The sequence below is a fragment of the Bacillus rossius genome, chromosome 5, assembly GCF_032445375.1.
Source record: "Bacillus rossius redtenbacheri isolate Brsri chromosome 5, Brsri_v3, whole genome shotgun sequence".
NCBI lineage: Eukaryota > Metazoa > Arthropoda > Insecta > Phasmatodea > Bacillidae > Bacillus > Bacillus rossius.
In genome coordinates, this window is record NC_086333.1 from 82,237,745 (window position 1) to 82,255,679 (window position 17,935).

The 17,935-nt window shown below is 40.2% G+C and overlaps 1 protein-coding gene across 6 annotated transcripts in view; it reads left to right on the forward strand.

The window, feature by feature from the left end:
* LOC134532126 (serine/arginine repetitive matrix protein 2) overlaps positions 1-17,935 on the forward strand; it is a 279,404-nt gene that overhangs the window by 101,515 nt on the left and 159,954 nt on the right. Inside the window, exon 1 of one of the 6 annotated variants that reach the window (XM_063368449.1) lies at positions 1,405-1,851. The exons of the other annotated variants lie outside the window; for them this stretch is intronic. The gene's annotated coding sequence lies outside the window, so the exon portion shown is untranslated. Of the gene's footprint in view, positions 1-1,404; positions 1,852-17,935 lie in introns of those variants that run through there. 6 annotated transcript variants of the gene reach the window in all.

A 17,935-nucleotide genomic window follows, 5' to 3' on the forward strand; every position in this document is an offset into this window, starting at 1 on the left:
TTTATGTGTAATTTTTTTTAGCACTGTAGGAGAGAAACTAGACCACAACATATTTCTAGGAGAGTTACTAGTAAACTCAAAATTGTAAACGGCATTTAGCAGGCAAGTTTATTAGCTACAATTGTCTATAACCCAAAGTTTTGCCTTCAAGTAAATACTTATTATCCTGTGAAAAAATAACTTATTACAAGTTTGTGAGAGTGCTTTTACTTAACACTTGCAACTGTATATTATAACGAACTTGTAAAATTTTACTTGTTAGTTACAAACTTGTACTTTTGTGAAATGAGCCCCTGGTTACCGACTTATTGCTCTGATTTTGGGTCATATCGGGGTGTTGGGAAGCAACGAACCAGCAACCACATGCATAGACACCGAGGGCGTTAATCACGGATACAATGCTTACGTTTATTTTTAAAATTATTTTTACATGCCTGGTGTTCGCTTTCAAAATTTAGGTGTTAACAGCGTTTCACAGGTTCAAGTGGATATTGCCAGCAAATATTTAAGAGAAGATTAAAGGCATTTTGTTGAGTTAAAAATAAAGTTGCCTGTGGTTATGTTTGTGCGTTAGAACTTTAAATTTGCATTCACATATATAGTAGAAATAATATAATAAAAGGAATGGAGTGTTATTATAAATACGGTTGCTAACGTATAAATTGAATCCAATTAGAAATTTAAATAAATACACAATATTGAATATTAATATCAAATGCGTAAAAAAGTATTTAATTTATGAAAATAATCAAGATTAATTAATAATGAAAAACAATACATATGCTAAATGTTTATTCCAATTAATTGATTTTAATTATTTATTAAATTATAATATAATAATTTATAGTGCAAATAAATTATACATACGGGAATATAACCTGAAATATGTAAATACACACACTATATCTATAATATTCACAATAAATAAACGTTTTCAATTATATTGACCAGCATTCAATATTAACTACTAAAGTATAAGATTTAAAAGCGCGTATCTAATTTTTGATTGTATGTAGCCTTTTCTTCATCCTGTGAAAATTTTGTTGCATTCAGCACGCATCGTAATTCACTCTCATTATATTTTTCTTCATAACGCGTTTATAAAAGTTTAACTTCAAAATTAAAAAAAAATAAAAATTGATAAACCCTAAGGCCCAGTCGTCGCTTTTGAAGTAGTAGGCCTATTTACAGCTTAATAATTATATATATATATATATATATATATATATATATATATATATATATATTACAGGCCAAGGCCACCTGAAGGAAGTATAAGATGGTCTGAACCACTGATTACGAGTAATTGCGCCGTTTTGTTCTGTGGTGTTCGGTTGCGCTTGCGACACGAGGCTATCTCCGCGGACAGGTAGTGTTTCCAGTGTAATTTGGCCCGCGCAGTTGGCAGCGCCGCGCCGCGAACCAGGCAGCCTGCGGCGGGGGTTGCACGCCTGCGCGGAGCGGGGGGGAGCGACCGTTGGCAGTTAGTCCGTGGAAGGCAGCTGTGGAGTTTGGTTGGCCCGTGTGCGCGAACGAGTGTGTGTGTCCGTGCGTCGTTAATTTCTTCGCGGACAGCTAATTGTTCCATTGAAAGTTTCCATTCGTTACGTCGTCGCGATAAGCGCATTTACGTCCCGGCTCCGGCACCAGCGTTCGAACATTCAAAACCGGATAAAGTTTTCTTTTCCGAAGTGGTGGGTGGATCTCGTTGTGTTGGCAGTCTTGAAAATGAATTTTTCAATTCGGGACTTTTCGCGTTCGAAATGCGCGTCTTCGTGATGTTTTTCAATCAACAACTACTTTTGGAATAATACGTGCGGTGAAGATCTGCATTGTTTTCCTGTCCAGAATGTAAGTACTACCTTATTCATGTTTTATTCATAACGAACGATCGCCGTATGGAGATTGCGGAATTGTCGTGATCGTAACTGAAGTAACGCCAGTTTACCTTGGAGGTCAAGGTCATTGCCTTGTTACAATGAACTTGTTACACCAAGGTCAGGCAACGAGCAACGAAGATCATTGGTTCGGTTCCGGGTAGTTCTATTGCGCTACCAACTTTGTGTTTTGTTAGACCACGTTAAACTGAGGATAAATTGGGAAATGAATCTAAGTTTCGTATCTAAATCTAACTTATCCTCAGTCTACGTTGAATACTTATTAAATGTATATACGACAAAGCTAAAGCTAACGTACATACTCGAATACTGACCTAAATTTGATAAAATAAAATGATGAGATGACTGCGAATGTATTTCGATGCTATTCTACCCACCGAGTTTGAACACTGAATGTTTTTTTTTTGTTTTCACCTTTTAACTACTCAAGTTTTTATCGGTTCAAATGAATTTCTACACATTCACCCATTAACGAATTTCCCCTCAACGTGATCCCCACGTTTAGTATTTCTCGTGCATATCGTCAAGAATTTATTTGCAGTCCGTTCATTTATTTAAATTTAATAGGATGTTATTAGTAGTTATTTTAATGACAAGTCGTATATTGCAAGCATTGGATAATAGTTGTCTATACTTCACGAATGAAAATTGGCCAACCTGTCATTCAAGCATAGAACTTTCACGAGCATTGAGAAATTTTTCTTGACATCTAAAGTATCGCCACAAAACCTTAAGAGAAAACCACTCTGTCTGAGTAAAAACACAATCTGTCAGTGTTCCATAAACCGCCACTAAATTTCAAATACGGGACAGTTTTCTAAGCATGCTTTCCTAGCTTCGATGTTAATTTGACGTTCGAAATAGTAAAACACAAAACGAATTTTTTTTTTTTTTTTTTTTTTTTTTTTTTAAGCTGGAGTCCTGATCTTCCAAACCAAGTACATATGCTGTTGTAGATCTTGCTGTTATTAATGAAAAGAAATGCTAATTCTGTGAAGAAAAAAATGCCTAAGATGGTATTTTTGAGTAGGTGCTACTGTTTCTTGATTGTACGGCGAAGTGGCATTGATGAGTTGCCAATTTAATTCTGTAATGCTAGGAGGTGAGGAGCAATGAAGTCCAGGTAAACGGTCGAAAAAATTGATAAATTTACTGGATGCCGTGCGTCATTGATAACATTTTTGTGGGCGATAAGAAAAGTAGGGGAATACGACATTTGATACGTGTCGTTACGTAATTGAGGCAAGCTGTTTGCAAGCACAGTAGGTACCTACACGCACATACCTTTGCCCGCTGTACCTACTCATGCGCACTTTAAAACGGTTAATTGGGAAAATAAACCTAAACTTCATAGTTTCAATCGTTAAAACACCCGTCAGGTTAAGTACACAACTAATTTCATTATTAATAATACAATACCACACACTACACATTAGTACCAAAACAGAAAGTCACAGTTTACACGGAGCTATTGATGTACGTATGCGATACTAATACGCATATTACTTCGTCCGATGTTCGCGAAAGTTAATAAATACGGATTCGCGATCTTTTTAGAGGATTCTGAGATTTCCACAGATGGCAGCACCGTGTTTACACATTTCCGTTTCAATCGACTTCCGTTCCATTCACGAAATTACTGCTACCAAATTTCGTATACCGAGAGCTATGATGTGTGTGTGTGTGTATATATATATAGCGTCTTTGGTTTCTTTCCTCAGAAGCCTTTAAACAAGAAAGATATTGTTTACAATACCCGGCACTTTAACATGTAATGAAATTTAATAATTTAATTATATTAAGTGGTGTCGCAAAGTATACTAAACCGGGTGGGATTGTAGTATATATAAAACACGATGTTGTGGGTAATATATCGTCAGTATCGTGTTCTATACTAGAAAAAGTAGGGCTATGGTATATAATACGATACCAAAGAGTTATTTCTATAAAGAAGTGTATTTAGTACAAACCCGCGAATGTTTCCCGCCCAGAACACCGATATTCCCGCGTTTGCCCCGTAAGAATGTACGGGGTAATAGCATTGAATATATATATTCAATGGTAATAGCAAGTTTATGACGTCGGCGCCACCAGGTTGGTGACGTCATCGATATTGTTTTGGTATTGCGTTTTAAACTATCCTCCCTCTTAGTGAGTGCTAAGTTGGTTGGTGCGCCTGGTAGGTTGGTCATCTCATTTTCTTGTCTTTACTATTTAAATGATTTTTTTAAAGTCTCTTGCCTTTGTTGTTGGATTACAAATTTCCTTGCCAGCTGTTTACTACACGTCATTTTGGAGCTGTTAAAAGCGTCGTGCATTCACCGCAAGTAGATAATCTTTGATATTATCTGCGGACGAAATTCGAGACAAAACATAACATGCAAGAACACAATCGTGATGAATTAAGGAGAAAAACCCTCAATAGTAGCGACTAACATGGAGCGTGATATCAAGACCTTAAAAAAGAAATCTCCTATCGAAAGACAGTGTTATATTTAATTTTGGTGTGATTTTACTGTTTCTGATTATATTCATTAAAGATTTGTCTTAATGCATGTCTTAACATGTATGGTCTTGATGCCAACAGCTAACTGACTACTTAGTTAAAAAAAAAAAAAAAAAAAAAAACTTTTTTTTAAAGTTTTGCTGGCAACCAGCGAGGAATGCTATTTAATCTCGACAGCAATAAGTATATCTATCCAACTTTTAAAATAATCTCTTTTCGTTAGCTAGCATAAAATAATCACGCGTTGTTTGGTGTGAAGTGAACTTGTTTTCACTATCGTCGCTGTGATTGGCTGATGACTATCCTCGCATCTTGGAGCAGCGAACCGCGCTTGTCAGCACTGCACGCGATATTGCGATCTCACTGGAACATATAGCAGCGTGCTTGTTGAAGGCTTGCTAGACAGTCCATATTTGCTTGGCTACCGATTTCGCAAGGAGCCGCAGATATGGAAACTTGTTCAGCGGCCTTTGGACACGAACTGGACCAGGCGGCGAGGCGATAATGTAACGCAGCTACCTTCAAACCCAGGCTGAACAAGCATTTCCCTCGGGTTACCTACTGCATGAATGTGCGAGTGTATGTTGTTTAATATTTAATTACATTGCAGCTGGTGTGTGCCTGTACGTAATTCCGAGTTACAAATGAAGTAAGTTTCCTGTTTGCGTGTTACCTTTGCATATTTAGTTAATATTAAAGTTTGTTTTCTGTCGTATGTAATACTTTATCAAGTGTATTTTGGTTATGTTTAATTCCTTTTCTTTCAATATGCAGTGTTAATTTAGAGGATCATTTAATGTGGTTAAGCGTAAGGAATTGGTGTTTCGCATTAGTTTCGTCACCAGTAAAGACGATTAAATAAGGGCAAAGGAAGGGTTTTCCTTCGAACTGTTATGCACGGAGACCTCAAGGTCAATATGAGCCACTGGGATAACGTCTCGATGCTCATATTCACGTGTAACGTGCCAGCGATCGAGGCGATTATTCTATTCTTGAATATGTTAATTGTGCTTAATGGATATTTTTACGGTCTTACTTCATCGGGCAACTTGTCTCGTTTTTGACGTGATAAAAAAAATTTATTTAATAGAACGATTTTGGCGAGTAATCGAAGGTCCTGTAAACGTTCTGAAGGTGAAACGTGTTTTTTTTTTTTTTTTTTTTTTTACGTAATTCCGTCGCATACTAATGACATGCTCGTAGCGCGATTTAATTCCCAAGGTCAGTTAGACTATGGATTACTTGCAATGCCCTTGACGGGCAGCCGGTTGTTAATGTGATTATTTTAAGGTTTAGGGCTACCTCTTAAAGCTTTACAGCACGAATTTATGTACACACTGTTCATACAGGTGTTTCAGCAAACGTTGAGACTTTGCTGGCTGATAAATATTGCGACGTAATAGGAAAACAAATGCAGGTTCGTGTATCACCAGACCAGCTTTTGTGTGATTTAATTATTTAAATTTTTATTTTATAAGAATACTCTGCTGTCCGTCTGAATCTTTGCCGAAGCACTTGTAAAAAAAAAGTGACTCATCTCTAGCAGAGTATAAAGTGCTAACTTGCAGCATATTGTTAGACATATGTGATGTTTTATTTGTTTTTAATCAGTAAAGAAGAATGAATCACATGTTTTAGTTAGACATGTGGGTACTTATTTTGCCGTAGAGAACTACCCGCATACCCGGGCACACATAGTGTTCACAGCTTTTGGTAAAACCACGCGATAAACCTGCTCAATATGTCCGAGTGGTTTTTGTTTACGACAAGCATTTAAGGGGGCTCATGAGTAGTTGTTTCCGTATTTCGTTTTTAAACTGTATATTTAGGAGAGTGAAAATCTATAGAAGTGTACATATTTTCAGAATGATTTTTATGCATCTAACACCCAGTGCAGAATCTTGAAAGATAAAGATGCAATGAAAGTCCCTTTATTTCTACGCCATGCAGTGTTATGATTACGGCCCCAATCCTATAGTAGCAACCTATGCACGACGAGAAGATTGCATGCCAGTTCAGAGCCCTGCTCTTGGAAGCGACACCGCGCTAGAAGCACCAGCAAGTATCTCACCTCGCACACCCAAATACAGCCTGTAACCTTTGCTCATCACTTTCAGCCCAAGGTCACAATCTCCCCCCCCCCCCCCCCAATTGGGTACTAACGTGTATTAAATTTTTTTTTTATCTAAATGCAGAAAAATTGCTCTGCCCAAAATACTAACAGTTCCAGAGCCAAAACCACGTCTAAAACCCACAAATCAGAATGGGGGCAGACTTAAAGAAAATTTTACAAACTGTTATCAAAATTAATTCAAAAGCTTTAAAAAATTCTTTATAGCAGAAATTCCAGCAGCAAATAAGAGATATGGCCAGTTTGGTCAGGCGGTCAACGGTTATGGTAGTAACAGGTGAAGGAAACCAATTTCGCAACCAAAAAAAAAAACCGTTTAACCGATGTACCTCTGTGGCGGTGAAATGCGACTATACAAAACATTTTTTATTTTTTATTCATGTTTGTTAGAGCTCATTGCGTTGGCCGACAAACGGCGAAGAGGTCACCGCCTCGGCCGGTGTGGCTGGCGCATGGGGTCCTGGGGTCGAGTCCTCCGATGGTAGCGTCTCCCCGGGTGGCGGGGGGCCGTGACGGCACGCAGTGGCGGACACAGCCTCGTGTTCTGGGGAGGGTGCTACCCCCTCAGGGTTTTGGGTGTGTGTGGAATACGTAACTCCCAATTTAAGGGGAGCTCGTAATTTTGATTTAAAAAATTTGCTTTTTTAAAAAAATTAAAAATAACGTTTCTGATAGCCTTCAGAATTACTTAGTTTTAACGAATTTGCACACAAGAGTAGCCCTAAAAAAAATTAAAATAATTGTTAGAAAAAAAAGGGGGTTGTCTGTAAAGTCGGTTTACGGACGATAATTTTACGTGATAACGTCATACTAAAACATTGATGAAAAATTCTATACTTTTTAATTTTCAAATACTATTTACAGCTTTTTGCAAATTTAATTTAAATAATTTGTTTAAATACATTCACGAACCATTAGTTAAAAAGCCCGCCTTAACCCGTTTGATATTATATAAGTTTTTATTACACGGTGGTTGACCGGTTCTTGCACGCTCGGCTCAGGCGGAACGTGACAATGAGTCATGCTTTTTCGTGCGTGCAGCCGGCGTACATCGAATAGACGTTATCACGTCAAAAAAAGAGAATTTAATTTTCACAGTTAAGATGCGGACTGAGGCAGATTTTTTGTTTGTAATACCTCCACAATGTTACAAGGGGTGTTCAGTGCCGGTGACGAGACACCGCGCTGGGTGCGACGACGATGGCCGTCGGGGCGCGGCGCTGGTGCGGCAGCTAGGTCTGAGCCTCGCCGCGCCATGCCCGGGTGTCGGTTACCCCACACGTCGCTCGCCCCGACCAGGCACCGGGTTCCTGAACCCGGATCCCGACCCGCTGGTTCCCCCCCTCACGCAGACCGCTCCGGTGTGCGTTAGACCCCGTCTGCAATAGTACGTGTCCTTAATCCGAATGTGAGTGACGCGTCACATTGTCTCGCCGAAGACTGCCCTGTCCACAATATTGCGACGTCCGATGTCCGAATGTATTGATTTGTAAAGTTGTCACCAGAGCGCACTAAATGTGCCAAACCAAACGTTTCTGTTTATTGTTTTGATGCTTTGTAGTTTGAGATTGAACTTAATGAAAGTTTTTGGGAGTTCAATATTATATATTTATTCAGTAAGGCAAAGTGGCAAATGTAAATGCTAAAAAAATGAACTCGTATCACATTTTGAACGGGAACAGGAAATTCAGATATCGTGAGTGTTCTGTTTTTTTTTTCTGTGTCCGAAGTACACAGGTTGGGACAAAAAGTTCAAATTGACGAATGTCTTCGGACCAGGTAGGTTCGGACCTTCGCCCACTTGACGCATGACGTCAGAGGGTAACGTGGACCAATCAGCGACGAGTGTCCTTCGGACACAGTTTAGGACATTGTTATTGTAGACGGGCCTTTAAACCCCCCCCCCCCCCCCCAGCCGCCTGCATTCAACTGCGTCACGCCTCCTCCGAGAATGAAGTTCCCGGGTCGCCACTTCAGCTGGATTCCCGTCCGTCCGTCTTATCACGTGACCCCGAGCTACAGGCGGCATTACAATAGTCCCGTCATCCCGTCGCCAAGTCACTTTTCCGCCCGTCAGACTATTTCCCCGAATATGTGCTGTCACCAATCCATAGATTTACATAGATATTGTTTGCTATGTATGTCTTGTTTTATGTGCGTATTGGCATTAACATTATCTCGAAAAAAAATTCAGAGTCGTGCGATTGAATTGTTTGGACATTAGTTTAAAGAACCCGCAGATGTAGCTATACGCAGGGCCGCAACTAGAGTGTCTGGCACCCGGGGCATGAATGGATTCATGCGGCCCCCCCCCCCACCCCCACCCCCTGTTTTTTTGCACATACCACACCAATAAAGCGGGAGGTCCGGGGGCCCTCCCACGGAAAAATGGTGCTATTTAAGCATTTTCCATACCTACATGTAACAGTCTCTGTGCTACTGTAACTTCAATAAAGTAGTCCGTATAATCACAAGACTTGTTCATTAAATATGTTGAGACGTTATATTGTAAATCAGTTTAGACATTCCTGGCATGCAAGTTAAAAAACTTTTTACCAGTTACCAGCTGTAGTAGAATTACAATGCAAGCGAATTCGGCGCCTCCACAGCTTTGCGCCCGGGGCGTATGCCCCGCTTGCCCCCCCCCCCCTTCCCTAGTTGCGGCCCTTGCTATACGAAACATCTGAACGACGCGCACAAACACCGTGGGCCTGTTTTTCCAGCGAAAATCATAGATATAATCCATCCGTCCATCCGTCAGAAGTTAGTCTGCCAAGTTCGGACGGAGGGACGGACGGGGTAAAATTTTTTGGGCCATCCGATTGGCTGCAGGTCACGTGACTGACAGAGGCGACGGGCTATTATAATTCCGCCCCAATCAGAAGACCCGAAAAGTTCCATCCGTCCTTCCGGAAAAAAGATCTCTTAAGCCTTAACTTAATACGGGCAAAATTATAACCTCCAAAATGTTAGCAAAATATTACTGGCAAAATTTACTATCTTGAAAGGTTTTGAAGTTTTTTATTTTATTTTTGTAGCTGCTTCTATTAAATGATTTTAACGATAACGTTTCAACACATTTTAAAATTTGTTGTTTGTTACAAAAAATTGACTTGTAACACGAAAGTATAATTAATTACGTATTGTAAAATTGAAATTATATTAATAAATCAGAGAGGAGAAAAAATTTTGTTCAGTGATTTATGAGTGCTTAACTTTCATGATCTTTAATCTAACGTACCTATGCAAGATAAGTTTTCACGACACTTTAAGCCTTCTAGTCTGTTAGCAGCATCAAAAGGGAACAGTGTTTGACGCATATGTGGATCGTGGATCGCTTGGACAGCGAACGGACCAATGAGAGACCGCCTCCCACAGCTCTGTGTCAAGCGGGGGCCACGGACACAGGCTGGCGTTTAGCGCTCTCTTGTTTCTGTCCGAATTAACTCCACAATAGCTCCATTGTTTGCTTGTGACTCAAGTGTTCACTTGGCGCAATACGCGTGTAACGCTAGTGAGTAGTAAGAATTTCACGGTTATATAAGATGACTGAAAGTTAGTCGTCAGACACGAAAAAAAAATGATTTTTCTGTGCTGTAACAATACGTTCAGAGGAAGAGTAACTAATATTTGGTGTGTTCCAGTAATTAATTTACGAATCAAGGCGAGAACGTTAAAACAAAACTTTATTTTTTTCACCGTACCTAATAGTTTTGAAATCTCGTATAGTGATTTTTTTTAAATTCCGTTTCAAGAAGTATTAATCTTATGCTTGTATTTCATACTTCACATATTCACCCACAGTTCTGTAACGTGACGTAATAATCATGCATCCTGAATCCTCGACGCAGTGTTAATTCAAACACGTGACCTTTTAGCAGCGAACAAGCTTATTATTTTTAGCTACTCGGTATTTGCGTTCCGTTTCTTTGATCCCCGCGTCGTCATGGAAACAGGAGCCGGAGGTCCAGGGATGACGCAGGCAAAGCTTGATCAGCGCCGGAGGCGAGTGAGTGGTGTGAGTGGCCAGTTGCATGCGCCAATGATGAGCTACCCCACGAGCAAGTGTTTTGTTACCTGACTGTTAGCTATGTTATAATATCAACGCTCATGGGACATTTATTTAAATTTTAATAAAAGTCTTGTCTATCGCAGTCATTTTACAGTTATATTGAAAATAGTACAGTGGTATTTTAACCTTATCCAAGATGAATGTGTTACCCAACGCCATATTTTAATTTATGTAAATAGTTATGTTAATATTTAAATCAGACAGCCTATATTGCGTTAGTAAAATTGTGAGAGATGTTATTTGCCCAGAGTATTAGTCTTGTGAGACCATCCGAATGAAAAATATTAAATAGTACTGTTTGTAAACACACATTGTTTAAACAAGAGATCTTCAGCCATTTTTGAATCACCAATAAATTGTTTTCTCATCTAAAGTATTGCGGGCCGCACTAATTGTATCATACACATATCACCCTAAAATTACGATGACTTTTTCACTCGAGGATTTTCTGTCGTTGCTATGCATGCTAACAAAAGTAATATAAATAACAACCATTTAAACTAAATTTTATATGTCCTTTACTTCTGATTTGCTGTTTAAAGATAACTCATTGGTTTACACCCGCCAAAGGGCAGAGCCAGGAGTCTCTTAACCATCATTTCTCTATGGCCTGTCTGTACCATCATTACTCTATGGCCTCTCTGTACCATCACTACTCTATGGCCTCTCTGTACCATCACTACTCTTTGGCCCTGCTTCGTGACGTCCTACTGCGGTGCGAGGTGCTGGGTTGAATGTCGAGCAAACCGCGAGACCGAGTCTTGCGAAACGAAGCCGCCAAGGCGCGCTACGGCCAACGGAATATAGGTACGTGCCTTTTAGTCCAATTTTTTTTTGTGTTGGCAGCCTTGGCGAGTTTTTGTTTTCGGCCGTCGGTCGTCCCGTGCGTGTCGCTCGGCTGCCTGCCGCCTCCAAACAACCCGCCTGCAGTCGCCGCAGCTGCACACTTCTCCACGCATTGCGGAGCGCCATAGAGCAGGGAGGACGTAGAAGTGCGACTGTTAGTACCGCAGTCAGTCCGCTAGCCGCCGCGTGCTTCACCAAAGCGGTCGGTTTTCGCCAAGGGGGAAGATACCCCGACACACATACGGTGTGCAGAGCTTCAGGAAAAACAACGCGATTTGATAACTACTGAAGATATCCGAGTAGGGTCTGCTTATGAAAAGCATTTAAGAGTTCGCTGAGGGCCGAAAAGTACTTTTGATTTCGGATTAAGTTTTTTAACTTGTATTTTTAAAAGAGTTAAAATAGCTAAAACATATGTTTTCAGAGTAATTTTTAGGCGTAAAACAACCAGTACAGATTCTTGAAAGCACTTAAGGGACTTGCATTTCACCTTTATCTTCATTTCTCGGCTATATAATGTTACGGTCACCGCTCAAATTTCAGTTATCCTGTGGCGACGAGAAGACTGCGCGTCAGTCCAGAGCCTTGCGCTTAGAGGCGATACCGCGCTAGAAATACAATCGAGCGTCGCGCTTATCATCCCGTCTCACTAACACACATACACCCCTGACGAGGCGGGCCCCTTAATTAACTTACCTCCTATGATTTTTCTATTATAAAACTGGATTAAACACTTCTTTTTTTCACTCCCTTAGGGATGGAATTCCATAATCATACGTAGCCTGTGAGTTAATCCAGGGTATGAGTTGGATGCGTGCCAAGTTTAATCCGCGACCGTTCAGCGGTTCTGGCGGGTTTGAGTTTCGAACATCCAAGCAGCCAATCATCACGGCAGAGCGGTCAGATGCCTCGCCTCCCAAGGTCAAGGGTGTTCGGTTTCTGTTCTCGACTGGAGTCGAGTCCCGGATGTACCTCCAGGGCCGTCGACATGACGACAGGGGTGGAACAGGGGGGGTTGGGGTGGACTAAATCCCCCTCCGAGACCCGACCATAAAGGGTTCAGTTGCCAAATATATTTATATCCTGAGTTTACCCTGATTCTAGGACAAACATTATGATTCTATTACTTGGGTGTTTATGTTGGTGGGGGTGATCTGAAATTTTTTGTGCGTAAAAATCCTTGGCTCTCGGTATTTCGGCATTTGGTAGGAGTAATTTTGTGAAAATGGAACGTAAGTCGATCAGAAATGTCACAAAGATGGCGGACTCCACTTGTAGCAACATAAACCCGTATAGTCACGTTCGTAAACATTAGGGTACGTGCCGAACGTATTGATATGCCGAACGTATTGATATGCCAAACTTATTGATATGCCAAACTTATTGATATGCCAAACTTATTGATATGCCAAACTTAACTTTATGATCAGTGTTAAACTAAATTAGCCATAGTAAAAAAGAAATATCACACTTCAAAATACCTAAGAAAATTGACATTAAAATGATTATAATACGTATTCCCATTCTAAATTATCCACAGTAACCTCAAGGTTACCAGCTGGTTCAAATCTCTTCACTGGAATTTTTTTTACTATTTTTTTATAGTATAATATAAAACCAGCTCAACAAGGATAAGTTTTGTTCGTGGGAAGTATTTCCAGTCTTTATTTCAGTAGTTGACCAAAAACAAACATCCAAACGTGTGCATATTATGACGATTACAACTCTTTCAACGTTTTGAATCGTTATATCTCAAAAACGTTGGCTCTTAGGAAAATAAGTATCTAGACATTTTTATAGATAATTATCTGATCTACAATTCTTGTCTGGGCTAATTTTACGATAAAACTTACCGTTTTGCTGAAAATCGCGAAAAACCCGTTTTTGTGACCTTTGACCCCGAGATATTTTTTTTCCCCAGGTGTCGGATCGATGAGGACTTTTTAGATTTCGTTTATGATGGTGTTTTGAATAATCCTACCAATTTTTAGCTGGGTGCGAATTTTTGTAACCTCGGATGATGTCTAAATTGACCGGACTATGACCTCTAAATAATTTTTGAATTAACTTAATATTTCTTGGGTTACCATCCGTGAGGTTCGCGCGCTTCGGACTCAGCAGCCGGGACGGCGGAGTGTTCTCGGCTTTAGCGCCGGCGCCGCTGCAGAACGGGAAGCCTATGTCCATCAAGTTCTGTCCCTGTCCGAACACGCCCGTATATTCACCTTCGGCCAACCTCGGGATTTGTTTTATTTTTGCGCAGGAAGAAATGAATTCAAATATTAAAAGTGGTCGGTTAGGGTTAGCTACATTAAAACACTATGGACGGTTAGTTATGTTTGTATAGCTACGGGAAGCCTACAACTCACGTAGTTTCGGTTCCCTGCAAGAATTTCCGAAGATTTCCGAAGTTTTGCGTTTTGGTACTAACGCCACTTCAGCCACTAAATCAGAAGTTTCCAATGAAAACAAGCATGTTGTGACTGACCTAACCTAACCCAACCCTTCGATTTTTTTTAATTTCAATTTTTGAGAGAAATCCGAAGTTGCACGAACGTGGTAGGGAACCGAAACTACGTGAGTTGTAGGCTTCCCGTATAGCTACATTAAGATAAACAGAGAAATATAAATGTATTTATATAAATAAACCCCGAGGTTGGCCTAAGGTGAATATTCGGGCGTGTTCGGGCAGGGACAGAACTCGATGTACATCTCAGGCTTCCCCTGCAGGACGGGCCTAAGTCCTCGGGCCGGGTCTGGCCTCTCGCTGGTCCACTTTCCCCCCCCCCCCCCCCCCCCCCCCCGCGGGTGTCGCAAGTGGCCGTGCGAGGTGGCCGTTCCGACCCGGCGCCGGCGAGGCATCCCGTTACGCCGTTGGGAAACAACCGGCCGCCGCTCCGACAGCCCCGTGTGATAGCGCTGCTGCGGCTAGCTGGTAGCAGGTTCCTCTGTCCGATCATAGATAGCGTCAATACTTATTTGACTTATTAAATATATAGAGACCTGAAAAATTCGCGCATTCATTTCACGAGAATCCAAAAAGTTTGCATTTTTGCTGCTTCGGTGATTGGACCACAGTATAGCTGTAGGACTTTGGGCCAATGAAAAAATGTAAACAAAAGAAGTATCGAATCACGAGCATCCCAGTTAACAGGTGCCACGAGTCAGTAACCGATGAGCAGATGCAATTCTCCCGAGTGCATTTGGATCATGGAGTCCATCCTAGAGGTCATTGAAATCGCGAATTTTTCCTGTCTCTATAAATATTATAATGATTACTCCACTGTACTGTATATTGTATATTTAACTATCTATAGGTTCAAGACTATATGTAAGCTTTTGGACATACGCCATTGTTAAGCACATGTATGTCTGTAGAAGAAAACTACAAAAAAAAAAAAAAGACAAAACTCAAATTAAACAAAAAATTGCTGTTGTCAACAGGATATAAACACCACATAATATTCCATAACAGGAATATGGTCAACAAACAAAGAAAAATGGACTAACAGAACGAAAAAACCCTCACAAATGATATCACAAAAATATTGAAACCCCCCCCCCCCCCTTTTTCCCAAAAAAAAAATTCAGCACAACAGTTGAAACGAGACAAAAACATGACAAAACGAAAAGACATAGATAATATCTATATGTTCGGTATAAGACGTATTGGTAATTGCCATATACGCAAAATTGCAATTTCATTGCCATACTTTGTATTATCATGGAGACTTTTCTAGTAAACCTCTCTTATTTGCGTTTATTCCTTTTTTTGTATTTAGTTACCAAAGACTAGCCCCTTAGTTTGTTTGCTACTTCTTTATGTTTACGCCCGGCTACTTGGGTAAATAGTGATTTTGACATTTATTATTATTTAAAGTGTTTGTTGGACAGTATAAAATTTACCCAGTGTGTGTCGGGGATGCAACCCCCCTTTCTTCGGAGAAGGAAGGCGGGTTACAATGAATAGTAGTAGAAATTATATAATTATTATTAAATATTCAGATGTGGGGTATTTTACGGCAATTTGTTACAATCTGATCGCTTATATAATAAGTACATAATTTAAAAAAAATGTTATGAAATTATATCGAGCATCTTGGCTTTAGAAAAGTCTTGATGTTTTTATTATTATTATTATAATTATTATTATTAATACACCACAATGCGAGACTGATATTTATGTAGTTCCTCCGTTCGGGATTAAAAAAAACCCGTTGACAAAAGATTTTTGAAGTGTAAACCTCTTTAGCCGCGTTGAGCGATTTTTGGTGGGGGCAAAACTTATGGATTCGCGTCACCGACATGCTAGTGACGTGTTTAGCCAGACTGGCGACGCGCAGCGGCCTTTGTACATGTATACGCATAAAAATATGCGTATATATGTACATTATATGTTAAACATTTTTAATTAACAACTGCGCGTCAAAAATGGCTGAAATTTTCAGCATGAGCAAAAACATTCCCCAATTTTTGTTTACGAGTGCTGCCATCTTGTTGAGGTCGGAAATTTAAGACCTAAAGTTCTCATGACAGTGTGGTTTTATTATGAGTGAACGATAGGAACAAAAATACACCATTTTGGTCTCGAAAGTTTTTATACCATAATTTTTTCAAGTTTTAGTATAGAAAATTCGCCGTCGTGAAATTAATTAATTATTAACCTCCAGTTAACTTCACAGAGTTAAACTATTCCTATCAGGTAGTAGCTAATTATAGATTCAGACATTCCACTAAAATGTACATATACAATGCTTTACATTTCTGAACATCGGATTATAGGAAAATTATAGTAATAAGTAGAGACCGGAAAAAATCGCGATTTCAATGACCTGTAGGATGGACTCCATGATCCTCTATGCACTCGGGCGAATTGCATCCGCTCATTGGCTACTGACTCGTGGCACCTGTTAACTGGGATGCTCGTGATTCGCTACTTCGTTTGTTTACATTTTTTCATAGGCCCAAAGTCCTTCAGATATACTGTGGTCCAATAACCGAAGCAGCAAAGATACAAACATTTTGGATTCTATCCTATCGTGAAATGAATGCGCGAATTTTTCAGGTCTCTAGTAATAAGGAAACATTGTTGAAACCAAGATGTCTGAGGTGTCTACTCTGCAGGACGGACGTCTGCTCCAGAATAGTCGTGGCCTCCCAACACCGCGCCATATCTGGGATGAGTCAGAGGTGTAATCTTTACGACTGACTGAGAAGTGGTTGGGAAAGGAGGGAGACGTGTCACCTAATGTGACTGCTTGACTGCTTGACTCTCTGATAAGGGTCCGCGCTGACTCCCGGGATAATGGATCACGTTGTTTGCCTCGTCGTGGTCTGCAGGCGGAGAAGTCGCCGGTGGAATATGCTTGAATTATGAGTGGCTCCTCTGCGCCAGTCAACAAACCAACCCCTTCTTAACTCTCGGCGTGTGTGTTCAGTTACGCTATGTTCATGTTCTAGTGCATTTATGATTTGTGTGCTGAAAGAAATAATGCGAAAATTAACATTTAAGTCAATTAGTAATCTTATTTTCTGTTTACTTCAAGAAATGGTTTGAATTTCTTTCAGAAAATATTAATTAATTTTACCTGCCATTTCGAAATTCTGAAATTTGTTACGATTTTGACAGCCAAGAAACATGAAATGAGTTTTTGTGATAAAATGCAAACCATAGGTATCATGAAGTAGCCAGTGGCATTGCAGTTAAACCTAAAAAGTTTCAGTTCTGCAATAAATTAAGTTCTCCTTATTTGTACAACCCAAAAACCTTAAAAAATGTAACTTTAGCTGCTAATTATGCAAAAAGTATGCGCTGTATATATTTTTCATTTCGTAAAAGTAAAACAATTGAAAAAGTCTTAACCCCTTTTAAGGGCTCCGCCTTCCCGGACACACACGGTGCGCAGAGCTTCAGGAAAAACAACATGATTGCAAAAACTACTCTAGATATCCGAGAGGGTTCTGCTTACGAAAAGCATTTAAGAGTTCGCTGAGTGCCGAAAAGTACTTTTGATTTCGGATTAAGTTTTTAAACTGTATTTTTAGAAGAGTTAAAATGGCTAAAACGCATGTTTTCAGAGTAGTGTTTAGGCGTAAAACAACCAGTACAGATCCTTAAAAGCACTAAAGGGACTTGCATTACACCCTTAACTTCATTTCTCCACCATATAATGTTACGGTCACTGCTCAAATTTCACAGTTTTCCTGTGGCGAAGAGAAGACTGCGCGCCAATTCACAGCCTTGCGCTTAGAGGCGATACCGCGCTAGAAGCACCAGCGAGCGTCGCGCTTATCATCTTGCCTCGCTAACACAGATACACCCCTGACCTCATCAGTGTTTGCTGTCTCTGTGCGTGTTGTGTTGTGCGCTGCCCCTTCGGCATCTGCGCGTGTTTGGTTAGTGAGCATTAGGCCTATACTCATTAGTTCACAAGCTGTGAGCGAGTCTTCTCACAGCAGATACGCCGGCATGTTGGAATCTG